Here is a 21,518-nt window from a genome sequence, read left to right on the forward strand (position 1 = left end):
GCACGCCTGTGCCATCTGAGATGCCATACTACACAAGCAGTGTGAGAACTGGAAAAGGACTCAGAGAATTGCTGGAAATGAGCACAAACCATTCTCTGCTGAACTGTAGCACACAGTAACATTTAGTATTCTACTAAAGGTATCAAATAATAGGTTGGAAAGAGTGTGGTATTTCAAAATGGCATCACAAAGCAAAAAGCATCATTGATTATTTGCCCTTCGTTCCAAGGAGAAACTTGGAAAAAGTCGGGATATTTGCGTAAGGTTCGAATAGTCCCAATTTGTGATGTTTCAGCAAGCTGGAATTATTTTCTGAGCTGTTTGCCCACTCTTGTGTACAAGTCACTTTGAGTAAAACTTCTTGGCAAGCAAGGACCTGTTTAGCAACTTCTCAAATACTACAGCAAAAAGTTTGCATTGCAGGCTCAATTTTGTTTTGTTTCTCTGCTTTCCATTTAATCCATTTTTTTGTGTTGCTATTGGTGTGGTAAAGGCACAGCCAATTTTATTTTTTTTTAATAAGGCTGCAGAACTAATTAAGCTGTGAAAGGTTTTCCCAGTTGTAAACCACTAGACACCAAAGTTCAAAAAATAGTCATTCTAGGCTTCAGAATCCATTACTTCAGAGAAATTATTGTGATTTCATTAACACATTAATTTTGCAACACCAACAGCTCTCACAGATGGTGAAGACATGATCTACAATTCAAATATGACTCTTGTTTGCACAAATGCCTTTCCTTCATATGGCATTTTAAACAAGAATTAATATGAGTAATCTTGCCATAGCTATAAACAGATAAACAGATGTCAGATTTTTCAGTGCCTCACTTTTTTGACAGAATTTTACACACACAAACCCCCCCCCCCCCCATTTTTGTAATTTACATTAGTTCTCAAAATACTCCGACAGAGATTTTTGGTGCTTTCTATCAGCATGTTGAGCCTATGACCATGTCATAATATATCCTGGTATTGTTTGCTCTGCCTTTTCCAAATAGCCCATATTAGCTTGTTTTGAAATGACTCTATCTTTTGTACAAAGGAAAAAATTCACAAAAAAACCCAAAGAAGACTATGATTGTGAAAAGACTGCATTGAAAGGATAATTAATTTTAATAACTATTGGCCATATAAACAATTCAAAACAACATATGCTGGGCATCTGATTACCCATCTCATTTAACTCTCAGCTTTCCTTTAATATAAACAGTGGCGACATTCTTGAGTTTTCAGTAATATATCTTTAATGTATATAGACACACACACACATTATATGCTATGGATATTAGCCCATTTAACTCCTCAACCTTTTGGCTGTCCTGTCAGGTCATTGTTTCTTTCCCTCCTGCTCCCCTCCCCATTCACACACACATGCACACACTCCCTCTCTTTTATCCCAGCATTTAAATCAAGCTAAATAATCAGTTGAGAAGCAGCAACCCCTAAGTCAGCCCTGAAGTTTGTGAATGCAGGACCCAGATTTTTAGCTTGGGCATGCAGCCACTGTGTCCTGTGAGATAAAGCAGAGGGGCTGCTGGTGCTGCTCAGCGCATGTGGCATCAGCAAGGCTGATGGCACAGCATGGTCCCCCATGGCAAGAAAGGAAATTTCCCAGTGCAAACAAGTCCAGCCCTGCACTGAACACACAGTGATGCTGTCACACCCTAGAAGATGTGGGCAAAAAGGCTGTCAAACGCACAGAACTGTTGAGATCAATGCGTGCACGGCCGTGGTGCATGCAACCCCCAGGGCGGGGCAGATGGGAAAGCGGGAGTGCAGCAAGCAGGGCAGAGGGGACACTCCCACTTCCAGCAGCTCCTGGATTTTATCAGGTATCAGCTCTCTGACTGCTCCCCGCAGGAAGGCTCAGTGGCCATCGCAGACAGCCCTGCAGCTTGTGCTGCAAAGAGTGCAAGCACACAGCAGTGGTGCCAAGCCATCCTGCGTATTTGGCATGGGTGTGGGCTTTGCCACCCACCTGGCAAGGCAGCACAGATGATGGAACCATCCTATAATCAACCTCCTGAAATTTTCTGGCTTGCCACTGTTTTTGAAGCAGACAAAAGGGGAATTTGTGAGTCTACACTATGAGGTAATAGCGTACTGTTTAACTCAGTAGAGCTGCTGAATTTACCTTAAAGATATTTCTGAGTGAGAGCTCACTGCTGTAGCCACAAAATGCTATCTATTTTGCATGTATGGAATCAGGATACACTCCACCACACTCCTCCTGTTGCTTGCAGAGTATGCTCTTGCCCCAAAGTCTGGCAAAGATGCAGAGGGTCTCCACATGTACCCCAGGAGCGGTACAAAGAGATACTGGGAGCTCCCAGACAGCTCCTAAGGCAGGCCAGGGCAGGATGAAGCCCACCCTGACCCATCACCATGTATTTGCAGTGGAAAGACAAGGAGAGTGGCCTCAGAGGTGTCTGCAGAAAGGGATGGAGCAGGACTTCAGGTGCATCTGCAGCGAAGGCTTGCCCTTCCTTTGGGACAAGGAAGTAAACCACCTTGTAAACCCACTGCCAAAGAAGCACCTGAGAAATATGAGAGAGTAAACCCAGTCTCCTTATCTTTTGAGGAAGAGCCCCATCCATGACCTTAACTAAAGGGACTGAAAGAGAAATACAGGCCCACAAAAAATTGTGGCATCTTTTCTAATAATTTAATTTCATTAGTTAGCATTTGAAAAATTCACTGAAACACTCCACTGCATTATTGCTGTATTGATTTGTTTATCTCCAGTGGGCTCCTGTGCCTCTCCTGGCTAAACAAATATTTTCTCTTCCTTGGTAAAATATTTAGAAATCCTGCTTACAAATTCTCTCCTGATTTCTCCAGTTTTCAATAATTCGGTGAGGAACAAGAAACTCTGCCTCACTCACATATTGATCACAGACCCTTCTGTATATTTTATCACTAGATAAAATTAATTAAAGCCAGAGAAATTAAAGGCAGCAAATCTGTTCCTCTGAATACCCTGCATAGACCAAATATTCAATAATTATCTCATTGATTTCATGCAACATCTCAAAGTGTTGAAGCTACAACATCAGTGAAAAATGTCCATCATCTACATTAATGTATTTCATAATTTTCTTTTGTTACTTTCTCTTATTCTTTTTATGTACATAAGCAATCATCTGTGCTGCTTAGTTAAGATAAAAAGTATAAAAATGTGGAACTTATATGTAGGTAATATGACACCTCACAATACCCTACTAAAAGGCAGAAAAACAGTCTCTACAACAATGAGGAAATTAGTAGAGGAGAAAAAAAATATCACTTAAGAATTGTGAATCAAGTGATGAATCAAGTATGTCTTACAGAATTGATCATTTAAGATGAGGTCAATGAATTTATGATACAAATGGCTATATCACTAAAGGTAATAAAATGGAGCAATATCATTCATTTTACATCTAACTAATGATGTGCTCAGAGTAATTACAGATTTCTTCTAAAAGCCTACACTGATTAGTTCAGATGTGATAGGTAAAACATATATATCTCTCCATTCAATAAAATAACATTTTCTTATCTGTAGAAACACAGCTGATATCTTAAGTACTTGCATTTTGTACAGAACATCTTCACAATCAGCTCAGAATTTCTCTGCTCATGTATTCCCTCTCCTTCCCTTTTCCTGCCTCATCCCTTCCCTTCGTTGTACAACCAAGAGAAGAGCTAAACTGTTGCAGAGCGTTCATTGACACTGCACACTGATTTGGTAGTGCTTCCACATGGGAGCAGCTCCCTAGGTTTCAGTGGGATTAGTCACAAGCATTAATACCGCAGGATCACATTTGAGGGCCTGACCCAGCACCAGTGGCAAACAATGAAGAGGCTCCTCTTTAATGCAATCCATTGGCTTCGGGTCTGCTGCTGAAAACTGGCCCCTGTCACCCTGGAGTCATCAAGAGCTTTGTTCCCAGCCTCAACAGCAGCAGAGGCACAGACAGGGATTTTGGAAGGAGCTGCAGGAGAAATATCCGGGAAGAAAATAAATGCTGTGGGACTGAGTTACAGACATTTCCTAACAAACACAGGCACAGCCACTATTTTGTACATTTCTACCAACAGAAGGTTGGACCAGTAGTGGTGTCACTGACAATGAGCATGAACCAAGATAAAAGGTGAAAACTTGCAAGGTGCTAATAGATCTCCTATGCACCTTCATCTCCCTTGGAAAACACTTCTAGGACTGCTCTGGGGGAAGCACACTTCACACCACGAATGCCAGAACATGAATCCTGAATGACAGAAAGATCAGTATTAAGATAACAGCCTATCTCATTCAGCTGCAGCTCAACAACCCTCAAGAAGATTAAATTTACCTAACTGGGGCATATCCAAGGCTAAACAACAGAATGAACATTCCTTCAGTACATTTAATGTATTTATATTTTGGTGGCAGGTTGCCAGCATGCTACTTATAAGCTCAGTGACTTGGTATCATTTATCTGCTTTCCAGTGAAACGCACAGCAGCCTACACCAGGAGACAACCCAGAAGACACTGCATCAGCAGAAACACAACTCGTGCCCGATATGGGAACACCGAGGAAGCCAGGACTGAGGGATCCCGTAACACTCAGATGTCTCTAATACAAAGAGCGGGAATAAAGCCATTCCTGTTGGCATCCATATCTTTATTTTGATAGAAGCATCCAAAGTGGAGCCCAGACATGGCTACGAGGCTGCCTTGCAGGCACAACACAGGATCCTGCTGTGCCCAAAAGGGCCACACTCGGACTTTCGGCACCAGGTAATTAATACTTAAATCAATTGGCTGTCAAATGCAGGCACAAAGTTCACACATTGGTGCAGTCCACCACTAACCTTTGAAGAATAATCTAGTATCAGACACTGCTTCATTAAGAAATACACTTGGCAAAACCTGTTTGCAGAGGTATTTACATCAGCCCTAGAGAAACCAGGAACAAGTAGCAAAGGAAAAAACCCTGCTGTGATGAAAGAGACCCTGTGCCTCTTACACAATGCTTTGGACGACTATCAGCTCCACAGTAAAGCTTAGCAAGGGGACAGAAAGTGGTCGCTAGGGCAAAGACATGCCATTTTCCACTTCTCCAGAGCTAGAGGGTGACTGACAAAGCTCCTCTCCTTGCTCAGGACAATGTTACTGGGGTATGCCTTGCACAAGGGAGGGCTGAATCACATCTGAGGACCAGGCTTTTGTCAAAGATGCTGAACAGATGCTAAAGATTATCAAAGACTCATTTCTTGGCATAAAATCCATGTATTCTACTTTGCTGAGTAGTTCCTATTTCCTTTTCTCACTGTGGTATCCAAGTGCTGTCTCTTTATATACATTCAGGCATATGTTCTGACTTCACGAACACCACTGCACATTTCCTATATCCTGTTCTGGCCCTGGTTGCCTTTCCTTTTAGCCCAGACTGGTCCTGGAAGGGGCTGGGGAGTTGCCTGAAGTTTCCAGTACTGCCACCCAGCCAGGATGTGCAAGGCATGGAGGCAGAGGTTCTCACCCCATCCCAAAAGCCACAAGGTGAGGACACAATGCCTGTCCCCTGCACACCCTCCTTCCTTGCAGCTCAGTGAGAGCCCAACACACCAGCCACATGTTTTTCAGCAAGGGCTCAAGACTTTTGAAGTCTGCCAAACACTGGACACAGCAAAAATCTAGAAATTAGGAAGTGGCTAGAAAAACACATACAGAGGTTTCTAGCACACAAGACAAGTGAGTCACAACTAGTGTAGTAGCACCCAGCTCAGTCACTCCCTTTGCAGAACACCCAGCAGCCGCTGCAGCATGGACACCAAGGCACCTTGAGACCCAGCCCCCTCTCAAGGCTGTGAGCACTCCCAGCAGAACACCAGGGGAAAATTCAGTCAATTAGAAGGAAAGAAACCTAGATCTGTGTGTCCTGCAGGACTATGTACCTAACTGTCTCTAAAGGAGTGTGAAACCTCTCTCAGCTGTCCTTGGCAGCTCCCCAAGCTTATTGGGCACTGTGGCTATCTGCAGCCTCCCTTCATTTCTCCATTTATCCATCAACAAGGCTTCTCTTCAGAGCAGGTCACCTAAAAGGTAATCCCCTCATAGATCCCACCTCCAATGCTAATCCTACAAATTGCCCTGTTTCTGCAGTCTGTTGCCTGAAACTTCGGGGCAGGAGCTGTACCTCAAGTGTTAATGTATCCAACACTTGTGAACACAGAGAAGCTGTGGCCCCAGTGGAGCTCTGGGTCAGACTGAGACCTCATCCAAACATCAGTCTGAGTCTGTATCAATCTTCACCTCCTCTTCTGCTTACCTTCTGAGGGTAGCCTGCTGCAGAACAGCCCCTCAGGAGCCAAAGTCCCCACTGGGCTCTGAGGGCACTGCTCAGTTCTTAGCACACACACCAATTTGTTTGACACAAAGATTGTTCCAAGGCATTAAAGTTCCCTTTTAGCATTTCCTGGCTCAGAAAAAGACAAATATGACGAAGAGCAAGGTAGGCACACTGCCATGCCAGTTGAGAAGATGGGCAGGTGAAGATCTGCAGAAGGACATGACCGTGCTAAGAAGAATGGGGTCAGAGTGAGGAAGGGTGGCATAATGTGTTCCACCCAGAGATGATGGAAAATGACAAACTCCTTTGAGAGGTAAGCAATAATCAGCATAATATCCTAATGCTGTTGTGCTTTTTTCACAGCTAATTGAGTTATCACAAAAGGTATTCAGCTGCCAGCACCCAGCGCCAAGAGATAGAGTGGGTGCAGCCTTGCCAGAAGCTGCTGTCGCTCGCCAGCATGTCACACATTTCTCTACTTGATCCTCCTCCAAAATCCACGCGCAGGCTTCCTCCTGAGATGGACCAGGTAGCCTGGGGCACAGTCAGGGCCTGGGCAGGGCGTGCAGGGTGCCTGTCCAGCCCTGCAGCTGCCTGTGCTGGCCCACGGGGCTGGGGGCTTTGTCCCTGGCAGGCATGCAGACTGTCCCTGAAGGGGGAGGGCAGCTCACAGTGTCTACTTTGAAGATAACTATGACTTAAGTCCCAGCTGTCATGACTGGGAATTGATGCTCTTTCACTACCAAATGTCAAACAATACTGTAACAGGCATAATCCTAAGTGTGGCTCTAAGCAGTTATCCAGCCTCGATCACCATTTTTGATGTCTTATTGTAAAACATTCAGCATGTTTATTGTGGCAAGATTTTGCTATCCAAGATGGCTTGTGATAATTTTTTTATACTGATTGTTCCATTTGAATGGAGTGATTATTATAAAAAACAAAAAGAATCATTCCAGCTGAAACCTGCTGCGAAGGAACCCCGAGGCAGGCTCTAACACGCTGTGAATGTGGTTACAATATAGCTCATAGCGATGCTAGGTGTGAAGGAAAACAGATTTTTACAATGTTTGGAGCTTTGTGTAAAAACAGTTGACAAAACAGAACACTGCAGTTGCCTGCAACTTAAAACTGTCCTATGACAAGTTTCTCTCTGTTAAAAAGATACCACACTTGCCTGCCTGTTTTTTCTTTCCCTGATGTTACCCTCCTAAACGTGTTGTCCTTTCAAAAATCTTTACCAGTTTTCTGAGTGAATACTGATTTTATGTCATTTAAATGCAAGACTCACTCTGTCTCCATTTTTCATCCTAATTATGCAAAAGTCTAAGCTACATGAAGCATAAGGAGAAAATAGAGTTATTTGGTAATTAATGGCTAATGATAAATTGATTCCATTTTTTGAATCATTGTAGTTGTCATCTGTGGCATTTAAAACATAGGGCTTTTCAAAGCCCTTGGGTGCCTTTGTGTTGGGGGGCTTTTTAACGTTCCCAGTCAAAAAGAATGAATGTGAGCTATGCTAATGCTCGCTGGAAATCCAGGTTGGGTCTTATTTCATCAGCGTGGCTACATATTTGATTTTGTATATAAACAGCTGAGCTCTGTGTTTTCACCTTCAGTCTGAGGCTTTGAAACCACAGAAGGAACTTTGGATCTAAAACCACTGGTGAAGCCCAAAATATGGTAGGTGAAACTTCAGGGAAAATGAATGTACTGTGAGGTGGGGCTTGCCAAGACGGAACTTCTTCTCCCCAGAAACGTTCCTGGCTAAAATAACACAGAATGGGACAATAGCAGCATTTAAATCTAAAATCTTTAATGTAAGGTTTTTACAGGAGTACTATACAAGAGCGGATTAAAGGGCATGTCTGCATGGCTCTTTCAGTATTGGCTAAGTCCACCACTGCAGCTGTGACAGAAGTCCTAAATAAAATGAATGTGATGCATAAGATAAATGGAGGGTAAGAACAGGAGAGAGAGTTGGGGGTTAAATGCCCTCAACAGGTCAGTCAGTCTATCTCACACATTTCAGAAACATCTAAAGAACACTTCAGTCTGAATGCTCTTTCCAAAAGGGCATGCCATGGGTTTCCCATGCCTTGGAAACCTCATCCCACACCAAGTGCATTGGCCTTTGAGCATGCAATAGTCTGTGGAGCAGAGCAAACCACAGCTCAAGCCATCAAGTCCTACACTCAGATCCTGAGCTCTCATCAAGCCTCATCACACAGAAAGGCCAAGAAACAGTTTCTCTTCCAGACTTAATGTAGTCTGACAGGAGACTCTGCAACTGTGTCTGTAGCCATCTTCCTTGTGAGCATAATTTGAGGCATCTGTGGAGTCAGCTGAGTGTCTCCACCATGCTCCTCATGGCCCTTAGTTCTTGGGTGGCAGCATGAGAAGCCAGCTCGGCAGAGCAGTGGTGCAAACATCTGCTGGTCAGTCAAGAAGTTTAATTTGGATTAGGTAGACATTGGTCTCCTTGATGTTCAACACTTGATTTCCAGGCCAACACTTCTCATGATGTGCATTCCCAAATTCCCCTGCTCCTGAGATGATGGTGGGAAGCAACTCAGCAGCCAGAAACAAGAACTACGTTGAGTAGGTGAAGCTGGGTGTCTTGGTGAACTACAGTCTGTGCCTTTCCATAACAGGCTGTTTTGCTTTATGATCCTTAAGCTGTTAGTGCCCCAGCAGGAGCTTCACTTCTTCCTAAAGATGATACAAATGAACTTCATAAAACTGCTGTCGCTAAAGCTGTGCAAAGTATCAGCAGTGGGAAAGCACTGCAAACACCTTGAGAACAGGACAAGAAATGTTGGCTTTGAATATTCAGGAAGTCATAAGAAAGAAATCAGAGCTAGGCACCTGGAAAAACATTTCTGGGGCTTAGAAATATTTCCGCAGTGTCCAGGCTCTATTGTCTCTTTGGGGCAGCAGGGGAAGGTTGCACTGAGAAATACCCTCCTTCCTCTTCCTCAGAGAATGGAAATGTATTTCTTTCTTCAGGAGCACATTCACCTCCATGACCTTGGAGAACTTTCCATATTATCTACAGTCCCACACATTCAGCTACAGGAGGCAGCAGAGCAGCTTGGCCACCCCAAGGATGGCCATCAAGGAGACCAATGCCTACATAATCCAAATCAAACTGCTTGACTGACCAGCAGATGTTTGCACCACTGCTCTGCCGAGCTGGCTTCTCATGGTGCCACCCATGAGGGACGGCTAAGCTGCAGAGTCCCACCAGTGCCCAGGCTGGGCCAGCACTTCTGTCATGCCAGGAACTCCTCACTCCTACACAGGGGCTGTTCCTCTCGAGAACTGGGCTAAACATCAGCCACAGAAGGTTTCTTCTGCAGAGCAGCTGCCAGCAAGTGCAGTGAGAAAGAGAGCCTGTATGCACCAGGCACTGCAGTGTTCCCTGTGTCCAGCCCCAGCAACTGGGAAAAGAAAGGGAGCAACTGACACTGCAAATTTTTCTATCAAATTATTTCGAGAAATATAGATGCTGTTAAGCAAAGAAAAGCTTAAGGGTAAAAATGAAAGGGGCACTTTACTAGGCTCAATCAGTATCTCAATGATTGACCAAAATCTTTCTAAATGAGAAATCTGCACCCTTAGGAATCTCATGCAACCAAGTCTGCAGATGACTTCAGAAGCCAGATGAATATTTACTTCTCTAATTAATTCACTTTTTAATTCAGTATCTGAACAAACATGTTAACTCATCTTGTTTTCTGATCAGAACTTTATTCTGATAATATGGCAGACATTGTGAGGTGGAATTCTAGCCATCTGGCTAGAATTTATATCTGGTAATATCTTATATGTGTTTTCCCCAGTATATTTTCTTTTTTATATTCAAGAGAATATAAAAATAACAATAAAACCCCCTCTGTTACCGCTCCAGTTACTCACAGATTGGTTGACAGAACTATAAATGTAATAATGAGGAGGTTTGAGGGGCAGGTTAATGTTTTTTGCTAACATATGATGCTTTTAGCCTAAGGCATTGCTGGGGGCCAATGCCACTTCACCTGAAACCAAAATCACCACTGAACAGTCATTAAATCACTCAGAGTTAAATGTAATTTTACTGGGTCTAGAGAATAGTACTGTAATCCAGATTTGAAATTTCATTAGTCCATAGAATAGGAAGCAGGAGTGCAATCTGAAACCTTGGGAAATCTTTATTTATTACCCCTTATTTGTAATGAAAGGTTCTAAGTCCAATTTCTCCCTCACACCCATTGCCATTTTACAGTGGCATAACTATCTCAGACTGATGGGATGTTTCTGCTGGTTTACGCCTGTACAGGCAAGAAGCTTACAAAATTCAAGTCTCTGGGTGCTTTGAAATATATATATACACACACGTGTGTGTGTGTGTGTGTGTGTGTGTGTGTGTGTTTGTTTTCCCCTTATCTACATAGCACAATGGTCTTAAATTTTTATTATTACCTGGTAATCTTTATCATGCAATAATTTTTACAGGCCAAGACCCACTACACTGTAGGAGGTGCTGTAACATATACATAACGGTGGCACAGGCTGCAGCAGAACAGGCTGGGTCTCACAGTCTACCTGACACAGATTCCCTGCATGTTTCCTCACCGTTCCCAAACATATAAAAATCCTGGAGGGATTGTATCAGACACTAACTTGAAAAAATAACATTAAGGAAAGATTGACTTGATTAGGGAAAGATTGACTTGACCATTAGTAAAAATGGAAGAAAAAAACCCACAAAACTTCCCAAGAGAGGTGTTGCTGGGTTTAGGCTATAGACCTCTGAAGGGATTCAGAGATGTTTGAGATTTGAATGCGTGTGATTCACACTTTGAGAACTGCTGGTTTCACTGCTGGTAATGGTACACACCACCCTCCATCCCAGAGTATGTTCAGTTTGAAAAGCAGCCCTCTCTCTGGAAACCACATTTGATTAGAACAGCCCTGGGCCAGATCCAAAACCTGCCTGGATCAGGGAAACATGTGTCACATCAGTTTCAGCCCAGGACTGAGACATGTCACATCTCTTGCAGATTGGGCACCGAGAGTGGAATTCATTTTCCCATTTCCTCTGGAGTTGGGGGCTGGAGAAGACGAAGCCAAGTAAGGGAAATTGCTCTGCTGCACACAGAGGAAACATTCTGAGTCCTCTACTTTCTCTTGCTGCAAGGCACTGATTCTGGCTGAAACCCAGAGCCCATTGGTACAGACCCAGCTTCCCTTCCCCCTCCTAATTAGCACAAAATCACCACTGGAGAGAGGCTTATTCTGAGCAACTGTTGGTATTACTCTTGGTCACTCCCACAAGGAGCAAGGAGGACTGAAATAATGGCCAGGAAACAGAAGAGATGGGGATTGTAACAGTCTGCACATCCCTCAAACAGGGAAAAAAGAGGGAGAGGAGAGGAGAGGAGAGGAGAGGAGAGGAGAGGAGAGGAGAGGAGAGGAGAGGAGAGGAGAGGAGAGGAGAGGAGAGGAGAGGAGAGGAGAGGAGAGGAGAGGAGAGGAGAGGAGAGGAGAGGAGAGGAGAGGAGAGGAGAGGAGAATAAAAAGATTACTCTGTTTCTGGTAGGTAGGATTTACCATGAATATTATGGTCCCTAGCTATCTGAAACCACAATTTTTCAGGATTTTAACCTTGAAAATAATAAATGAGGAGTTACAAAGGTCTGAAACTGCAGCCTAGAGCCAAACATATGGTGAACTAATGTGTGTGAAAACTTCCTTGTCGTCTTCTTCTGCTAATGCCTCTCTTGTTTTACTAAGAACATTCCTGCAGAGAAGCCAGGCTTCCTTTGACAGGAGCCAAAGCTGTGAGGGTGATGGGGAGAAACCAGTTTTACTTATGTGCCACACCTGAGGGAGGGAGGGCCAGCCCTTCACACACCCTGCTTGCCCACTGTGATGCTTTTCTCAGGCCCAAAACATTTGCTGGTTCTCAAGAAATGCAAAATGTGTCTTCTTCCTTGTTGATTGATACATCTTTCTTTCTAAGTAAGGCATGGAAGTGAAAAAATGATCTTTCCTATTCCAATGAAAAGGTCTTACTTATCCCCCTGTTTGGAAAGTGTTTAGCAGTAGAACGTACCTCACACTAAGCTATTTACATAAATCAAATCTATTCTCAGCAATCCTGGGATCAATCTGGGATAACTCCACTGAAGCTAGTGTTGATTTTCAATCTGAATCATGTAACCGAGAGCTGAATTTGGCACAAAGGATTAATTTCTCACCAAGGAGGGTGTATTACAACAGAAGGCATCAAATACACTGTTCAGTAAGAACACAATCACAGAGCACCCTTTAGCAGTGCATTGTGTTACTGTAGATGGCACTCCTTCCTTGCCTGGGTGCACGATGCACACTGCGACTGCACAGATTCTATTATGTAAATGCATCATGCCAAAGCCTTTCATACTTACAAGACCATGCAGATGATTTTCTCCTTGCATGACATGCATGACAAAGCAGCTATGTGGAAGCAGCACACCAGGACAAAAGAAATCAACATATTTAAACCATCACCCTGCAAAGCTCTCAAGAATGCTTTGCTCTTTAGATTCCTTGTCAAAGAATACCAAGTCTGTCTTGCTTTCTCCAGCCTTTTTCCTCCTCTAGGTCTTCCCACAAAACTACTTCTGACCATAATTTCACAGGGTAGAGCACTGCTCGAAATATCCTTCATCAGACCAGCTGAGACCTGGCTGGCAAATGAAGACCTGCAGCCACCACATACAAAGACTCCTAACTGTGCATTTGCTCAATGCAATTCAAGTGTTTGTTTTTCTTTAAAGAGCTTTCCTTTGCATTTATTTTAACACCCGTCCTGGGTCGAGTGCTCCTCATCCAGTGACTTAGAGCAGTAGGAGAAGGAAGCTACAGCATTGAGATAGGACTTACCAGATTGGCATTAGTCATTCTCTGCAAAGACAAAACTGCTGAGTAACTTTGGACAAGAAGAAGCGCAGGCGGTGAAATAATGCAAATAATACAATTTTAGATATTAAGTTTGATTGCCCAGCTCAGGTCTGTGAATAGACATAGGCATCTCAGGAGGGTGGATCACAGCAGGAACCTAACTAAGGCTATGAACTGGTCCCAGCAGAACTCTCTCCATTGTCAGAGGAATGAAGGGAGACCAAACAAGCCTCTAAAGAGGCTTCTGTGTTCTTCATTTCCAGTAGGTATCTTTGATCCTCCTTTTACAACCAGGAGAAGGCTTCCCCAGATCTGCCTAACCTGCTTGGAGCAGGAGGGTTTTGAAATGGGAATCAGGTCTTCTCACACGCGTGTACGACATTCAGTACAGCCACTCACACAGAGCCAGTGCCTTGATCCACCACCTCCAAACAACCAAAGTGCAGCATCCCTGTGGGGCTCTTTCCACCCTTTGGGATCAGAAATCAAGCGGGGCTATGCTCACACTCTGACTTTAGGATTTGGTTCTCTGTGGCTCCTTACAATTGTGCACTCATACACATCCTGTTATATGGGATGGTATATGGAGTGGCTTTTTGCAGGATGCACCACGGAGCAGGGAAAGGAAGATGGAGTTAAGCACAGTGTATTTACCATTAGACATGACTGAGAATATTGGTTGTTCTTCACACATACCAGGCACATTTATCACCCTGTGCTATAGGAGGGGATGTGACTAAGAGGTGGGGACATGCCAGTTAACCTCAGGCACTTGTCCAAGCACAGCGAGAGATCTGAGGTATGCACGAGGGTTGAAATTCCATTACAGGTTTTAAATAATTAAACACTACATGTTTGGAAGCTCATTCATTCCTATTACTTTTTAAATAATTAATCTGTATTTACATCTAGTGAACTTCACGGAGCTATACACATAACAAATTTGAGTCAAGTTCCAGAAGAGAGATTGTTCCTGTCTGACAGCATTACAAATGTTTTTGTTGTACACAGTAACTTCAGCTATTAGGGATCAGTCAAAAGCCAAATCCAACCTAGATGCTGTACACCACTGGGGTTTTTTATCAAATTATTCACAAGTAATCAAAACACTAAAAGAAACTGTAAATCCCCAGAGGGAAAAAAAAATGTGCTTCTTACATCTTAGAATAGTAAAAACCGATTCAAGTTGGAAGACAGTGAAATGAAAAACTGCACCTATTTTTCCTATTGGACATAATCACTATGTTCAAGATAATGCTGTCAGTTCCATGTAACCTGTAGTACAGTCTGATTAAAAAATACTAATCTCAAAGCCTAGAATAACACACATAACAGAGTAACAAACTCTAGAACAGGAAAAAAAATCTTTATCCAGAGTTCTTGTCTTTCTCAACACATTATTTCCTTCTATTTGTTTCTAGTTCAAGCTGAACCAGATATTAAACACCCAGCAGGTTTCACCTAACTGAACTACATGTGATGCACCAAAATGAATAACCAACACTGCTGAAACCTCCAAAACAACAGAGCACTGAAATAGGTGCTTGAAACCATAGCTCTGCTGTGGGAAATGAATTTGTAGCAATGGCATCAGGATTACATGTTTATTACACGTGTGATTTCCAGCTCCAGTTAGTCTCTATTTGCAAGTAAACAGATATATATGCATTCACTTATGCAATTCTAGCTGGTATTCCTACAAATTCAGCCCAAAACTAAGTTATTTCCTTTTCAAATAGCATTACTACTAATAGAAATGCTGCTGGCCAAACAGTTCCTTCAATTATAATAAGTGGAGCAAAGCTGCCATCAAACTGAGATCTCTGTTACACCTGCACAGTTATTCTGTAAGTTAATTACATTGCACAGGGCTAAATATGGACTTAATGTGCTCTTCAGAGGCCTCATAATGGCAGAAGACATATTAGGGAGAGAAGAAAGAATCCAACTTGACTTCCAAATCCCAGGCTGGCTTTGCAAGGAAGGGAGCAAAAACATCTGTACTGTAGGTGAAGCAGACATGCATTAAAGATCATGGAAAGCCTGTGTCACCTTGGAGAGGAAAGGTTTGCTTAAAAAGTACCTCGCAACCTTCTTACTTAGTTATTGTTATTAAAAAATAAAAAACCAATGCAAGGACACCTAAATCAAGGGCAGGTGTTGGATCCAATAATGACAAGTCTCCTGTTTGCTCCTTTGACCTGTGCAGCTCTAATTCAGAGTCCTGAGGACAGAAGCTGCACATTTCTGAATGGCAGAAGACAAACAGGGCTGCAGAAGAAGGGACCACAAGGTCAGGTTTCAGTGAAAGCCAGGCTTGCATGCCAGGCACAGAGATCAAGGAGTGACTAACTCAAAGCACAGGAAGAATCAGTGCTTCAGATGTCAGCTGTTTCAAGGATTACAAGTCCTCCTGTTCCCAGTGTCAAGGTAATAATCAGAGCAGTGGATGTGCGAGGATCCTCGCAGCGATAGCTGAATGTGCAGCCCTCGATTTGGATTCAGTTTGGGGGATTTTGTTTCGTTTTTAGACAAAGCCAACAGCGCCAAGTATTCATATTTCAATGCTGTTTCAAGGATCAAAACCCATCTCACTTGATAAAAAGATGAGCAAGATTCAAAGCAGAAAATTATATGGGAGCTTCACATACAGTAGGTGGAGAGGCAGGATCCTGTGACTTTTTGTCAGGGGTATTCATTTAAAGATTGGTGCTAACAACAGCTTCTTAAAAATGTTGTTGTGTGTGTCCCTTCCTGTCCCGTCCCCCCGCCCATATTCATGTTTTCACATAAATCCTGATTTTGGCATATTACTTTATTGTGGAGACATGTTCTGTGTACTGGATGGCTTATGCAAATTAGCCAAATGTCCTATAAATTAGTCTTGAAATGCCTGGGATAATGAGCTGCTTGCACGGTGAGCAGTGCACAGTATTCAAAGAAGGACTTTACAGGTTGGGAGAGTAGGAAAACAGGATAAATGTGTCCAGACTGCACAGCAAGGCAGGATGCCTCCCTGGCACTGTGCTGCTCACCTCAAAATACAAGGCTGACTGACTGGAACTGAGAAATGCAATAGTAGGAAGCAACCAAAAATTGAAACACTCCACACCCCACTCCCTCGCCCCTCGCCACTTATTACTTGGTAGGCAGGTATGTCCCCAGCTACTGAATTCCAAGCTTGCAGATCTTCTTAGTTGACTTGGCCAACATATTTAAACTGTTGCAGGCTGGGTTTGCTTCCCTGCCTAGTTTGGATTCTCACTGAAGGCCTTTTGACATATGTTACATACGTGCATTGTATTGTATGCACTGCTTTTTTTGGAGATATGTATCTGTCTACCAAAACTCATACCTCCCTTATGTTCCTTGCCTGAGATGGAGAGAATGCTTCAAAACTACACTCCCAGTTGTATTTTAAAAACAGATGTTTTATGTCACTGGCTGCTATCTTGTGAAGTGTAGATTTAAGAGCAAGCTTTGCACACAAGGGGCTGGTTCTCTGCTCCTGACTCAGGTGATGCTCTCTGAGGCATGTGAGGTAAATGGCAATAAATCAGATGACAAATCCAAAATACACCACTTGCTTTTAGTGTGGTGTGTGTTTAATTGGCATTCCATATTGAATTTGTGTGTGGGCACCTTCATTTGCAACACCACAATAATTAAATGATATTAGCCTTCAGAGACAGGTGCATGAGAGAAAATGCTGTTAGGATGTCTTTACCTTATTTTATTTTATTATTATTACCTTATTTATTTTATTATTACCTTCCTTTATTTTATTATTGTCACAGAACTAGAAGGGGGAGGGTAAGGGAAAGAGGCTGGACAACAGGGAGGAAAGCCAGAGATGGGTTTTACAAATGGAGTGCTCACCTTGCCTCCCTCTCCTTCTGGTTCTTCTAAGGCCCCATGTTTTCTGCTAAGGATCCTGTGGAGCAAGCCCTCAAAGGGAGCCATTTTATCCCTTTGTCCTGCAACTCCTGAGCATCCTGCCCTGGAAACGTCTCTTTTCACTATTCAGAGAGAGCATAGGAAGCTCCTCAAAGCACACAAGAGTGCAGTAACAAATCTGGCTCTCTGCTGTCAGAGCAATTGGGATATGGCGAGTGGCCGGGCCAGCTGCTTGGAGCTTTGTGCTAACCATGGCTAACCCTGATTCGGTGGCGTTTTATCCCCTCTGACAATTGTGCAGACAAAAGGGATGAGGTAAAGGCAAAGCAAGCAGGAGGAATTCATCGTCGCAATTCCACGTGAGCTTCAGAAGTGCAATTATGTTCATTTTATGAATGGAAGCAGAGACAAAGAGAGATAAAGTGACTTGGCCAGGGTCACAGGGAATATCTGGAACAGAGCTGAGGAAAGAACAGGCACCTCATTAAGGACTGATCTAATACCATGCACTGGGGCAATCTCCCTTGCAAAAAACTCAGGGCTTGCGTTCAGAGACCCACCTAGTTTGGTCATATTGAGAAATTAAGCTGTGAGCTGTGGCAGGTACCTGACAGGCTTTTAGATGGCAAAGATCACATTTAGCAACATCTGGGCCTTACAGCATTTAGGGAGGGGGACTTTCCACAGCTAACAGCACTTACAAGCCAAAGACTACAGGAACAAGTTGGGGCTTAAAAAAACATTACACAATTTGTCATGGAACTGAGGAAGAAGATAGTTAAATTGAAAGAAACAAAACAAAGTAATGGAGGAAGAGAGATGTTCAGTGGAGGAAGAGAAGCCGAAGAAAAAAAATTGCAAGTAGCAGGAAACCAAAAACAAAGGTCAAAAATAATTTTAAATGGAAAAATAGCAGGTATACTTAGGTGAAAACAGCTCAGCCAACAGGGACCATCCCTGCCTCACTGCACTTTCAATAAAAATGTACCAGCTTGCATGAACCTTAGGCAGAGGACATGCTCATGCTGGAGACAGTCACAAGAGGAGCTGCCCAGGAGACAGAATCCCAGTGCAAGGATACCCAGGCAGGGGAGGGGCAGCAGCCGTGCCCACCGATGAGCTCCACCTGCTCCCTGCTCAGCATCTGCAGCAAGTGTAACACCAGCAGGAGCTGTTTCAATAATGTTTTAAACCTTCCTGCCCTCCTTTTCAGAGCTCCAACATGTAAATTCAAATCCCTGGACACTCACAAGCAATTATTTTCTAACAATGCTAGAAGAAAAGCTTCCAGCTCTACAGCTTCAAAAACGCCTGCCCAGACACGCTCTGTGGTTGACCTTTTTCAAGACCTAAATATATATGAGATACCTAAATAAGATAATTGGCTGAGTATAATGTTGGTGTGAGTTGGAGGCCTTATACCAGAGGTGACAGAGGCCCCCTCTAAGCAGGAGAGAAACTGCAGGAACTCCATCCTTGCTGGTTTGCCCCCTGCGTTCAAAAGCTTCTCTGATGCTTGCTCCTCTCCTGATTCTGTGTGATTTTATTCATGTGCATCCCGGTGTCAGGTCTCACAGTGGATGTACTTAGCTGTACAGACTGTGCCAAGTGAGCTTACCAGAATGGCAGTGTTGTGCAGGAGATGGTACTGCTGCAAGGGCAGCCCCAAATTTCTATTTTCCACTGCTGCATGAGAACAGCCTATCATGCCATAAAAGATATAAATGTTTTGTGGCCTTGCAGATAAGCTAGACAGATGATCCATCATCATGGCTCTGCATCACCACCATGGTGAAGGGATAAGGAGTGAAAGCTGATGGCTTCTGCACAACAAACAAACAAGCACAGAGACAGTGTTTGCTCATTTCAATGTGCAAAGCTGACTTGTTTAAATATGAATATGTTGCTTATAGACAAATTTTAGTGACAGCAGCCCCGTGGCATCTATCACTGTTTGCACTTCTGCTAAAAATAGTTGTGTTGTCTTTGGATTTATTGAGATGCCACATCTGCAGGTAGTTCTCACTCCTTCCACCACATCTCTCTCTGGTAGCATTTCCTCCATCCTCCAGGGTACATCACGCTTAGGAAGAGGCTAACCACACAAGGTTCATGTGGTGTCACAAACACCTGAAATCACTTCCCTGTCCTCACCAAAAGGCTGTGCCCTTTTCTCTCTCATCTCCTCTCAGTTGTTCTACTTCTCTGTCATGCTTACAGGCAAGCAACACCAGGCACAGCTTCAAAATGCCCCCAGTGCCTTCACTGAAGAGTGAGGTGGTCTAAAAGGCAGCACAAACTACAGAGACTGCAGACTGGTTTCTCTCAGACCAGATCATGATAATCACTGCTCCTCCATTTATAGAAAAGTGAGTGATTTTCTCTTCCCCTTGTGCCAGCCTACAGCACAATACACATGCACTTTAGAATCAAAGCACTGTCTGGAGGAACTAACAGAACTTTTCCATTTCTAGGTTTTCACTGTATATATATTCAGATGAAGCACCTGTCTCAAATTCAGGGTGATTTGCCTTAACTCAGGCTCCTCCCAGAACTTATTTGGGCACTGCCTTAACACCTATGAAAAGGAGCAAATCCCATCCAGGAAATGGGAGTAGTGAGAAAACATAAAATGTGAAGTCTAAACACTACTGGTTTCCTCCAAGAGCCACAATTCAGGCACTCTCTAAACCCCTCCTTTAAGACAGAGCTACCTGGAGTTCCTGAAGGTTCAACAAGGTCCAGGCTATTTTTGATTTGCTTTCTTTGCAGTTTTGGAACCCCGAGAGCACTGGGAGATCCCCATGCCCACAGCACCTCATCTCTCTGCTGTGAGTATCTGCCTTCATGGATGGATTTTGGTGCAGGACCAGGGATGTGGCACCTCCGGCTGTGTCAGTGCCTCATGATATCAATGTGCTGTCACTCTGCCACTCAGAAAGGCATTCTGAAAATAAAAAGTGTGCTGCCCACACCATGCACCATTTTGCTAGCTGGGCACCTAGGAACCAAAAACAGCAAGCAAAGACCATGAGCTGCAGCTCCTATTGGTCCACAAACCTTCAAAAAGGCATTTCACCTTCTGCACACAACCTGCACTAGTGGCAATCCTCAGCATTATTTTCTCTGCTGTGTTAATCAGATTTGTTTCCAGCAGGTTTTTCTAACAACACAGGGGAGAAATTGGGCCAAATTCCTCTACATAGGGGCTTCCCCCAAAACTCACACTGACACAGCTGAACTGGAAGCAAAGAGTAGTGGGATTATAGTAAATTCCATGGAGACAAGCACAACCTGCTTTCCAAATACATGAACAAGGTACTGCAGCTCTCCCAAGCAGGCTGCTGTGGTCTTCCTAGCCCCTATCTCAGCTCCCACCAGCAGTTCAGAGATACCAAAGGACCACATCTCACCAGGGTGGCATTAGAGAGCAAAGCCATGACACAGAGGTCACTGCAGCTGTGTGGTGACTTAGGCAACTGAGATTTCAGCAAGATCCCAACAGAAGGATTTTGATAATGAATACAGACTAATATCTCCATTTATGCAAGGAGCACAACAGCAGCCTTTCCTTTCACTGACCACAGTGGTCTTGAGCTAATCTCATTTGAACTTTGGACAGCTTGCACTCATCTGGTCCTTGGCCATGCCTTTCTGCTGGGGAGAGTTTCAGCCTTTGTTTGTGCTGGAGGAAAAAGGGAACTAAAGCTGGACTGCTGGACCGCGCAAGCACACGAGCTATAACCCCTCATTAAATGTGCATGATGTGGTGACAAAGAAGGAACACAGTGCAGTGGTAATTGCCAGAGCCCTGTGGCAATACAGCAAGCATAGCCACTGGGGAGAGCAACGCTGGCTCAACACAGTCCCCTGCAGTCTCAGAAAGGAAGAAATAGGATACGCATAAGATAAAACTGAACATGTTTTCCTGGCCCTGTGCAACCCCTGTGTCTGTGAGGGTGTGCTTGTCCCTGCTGAGGGCCCCATTCCTCCCTGGGCACATGCTCTGGGAAAAGCCCTGTAGGCTGCAGGTGCAAGCACACCTGAGAATCTCTCCTGCTTGCTTTGCTCATGGCACTAGATGTTTCCAGTTTAAGGAAGAGACTGGATCCTGAAGGATCCAGTGATTTTACAAGAAATACCATCCCAGAGATTTATTAATAGAAAGTGAAAAATAACTGATAAGAGAAGCATTTGCCATTTCTATCTGTGGAGTCAATCTCTTAGCTCTTTAATGTTTCAGTTTCCAGCATCCTTTGGCCCTTATGGCTTAGGAAAACAATACACCAGCACAATGTCCCTAGCACTATCTTCCAGCACTACATAATCATATGTTTGGGACAGATTCTCATCTACTTTGAGACTCC

At 43.7% G+C, this 21,518-nt stretch overlaps 1 protein-coding gene across 4 annotated transcripts in view; it reads right to left on the bottom strand.

Annotated features, from left to right (window-relative positions):
* LOC120510681 (sine oculis binding protein homolog) overlaps nt 1-21,518 on the bottom strand; it is a 113,916-nt gene that overhangs the window by 16,494 nt on the left and 75,904 nt on the right. The window lies entirely within an intron of this gene.

Source organism: Passer montanus, unplaced genomic scaffold (assembly GCF_014805655.1).
Source record: "Passer montanus isolate IOZ18808 unplaced genomic scaffold, ASM1480565v1 scaffold11, whole genome shotgun sequence".
NCBI lineage: Eukaryota > Metazoa > Chordata > Aves > Passeriformes > Passeridae > Passer > Passer montanus.